Source organism: Cynoglossus semilaevis, chromosome W (assembly GCF_000523025.1).
Source record: "Cynoglossus semilaevis isolate Cse_v1.0 chromosome W, Cse_v1.0, whole genome shotgun sequence".
NCBI lineage: Eukaryota > Metazoa > Chordata > Actinopteri > Pleuronectiformes > Cynoglossidae > Cynoglossus > Cynoglossus semilaevis.
Window position 1 is genome coordinate 5,584,924 of NC_024327.1, and position 382 is coordinate 5,585,305.

Below are 382 nucleotides of genomic sequence, written 5' to 3' on the forward strand. Positions count from 1 at the left end.
GTCAGGAGATGATCTTTTTCAGCAGCAATTTGAGTCAAAGCCAGGGGTTTTGCCACTTCGTTTTTACAGTTTCTGCATTTCAGACACGGGTGATTTCACAACTCCCGCCAACTGATCATCGGGCGCTATTGACCTGAGGTTCTGCTTTCCACCCGAGGATCTGCGAGCTGACAACTGACTGTCATATTTCCCAGATTTATATCCATATAAATCCCATCCATGTTCTCCCTGCAGTATCTTATCTCGCCTTCTCATTCCACTGCACATGGGACATTTAGAGTCAGGTCGGACTCTGCGCTTAAAGAGAAGGAGGAGGGCTTCCCCTTTTTGGATGGGCCAACATTAACTGACTTATCTCTTCTCATTTAGTTGTTTTGTTAAA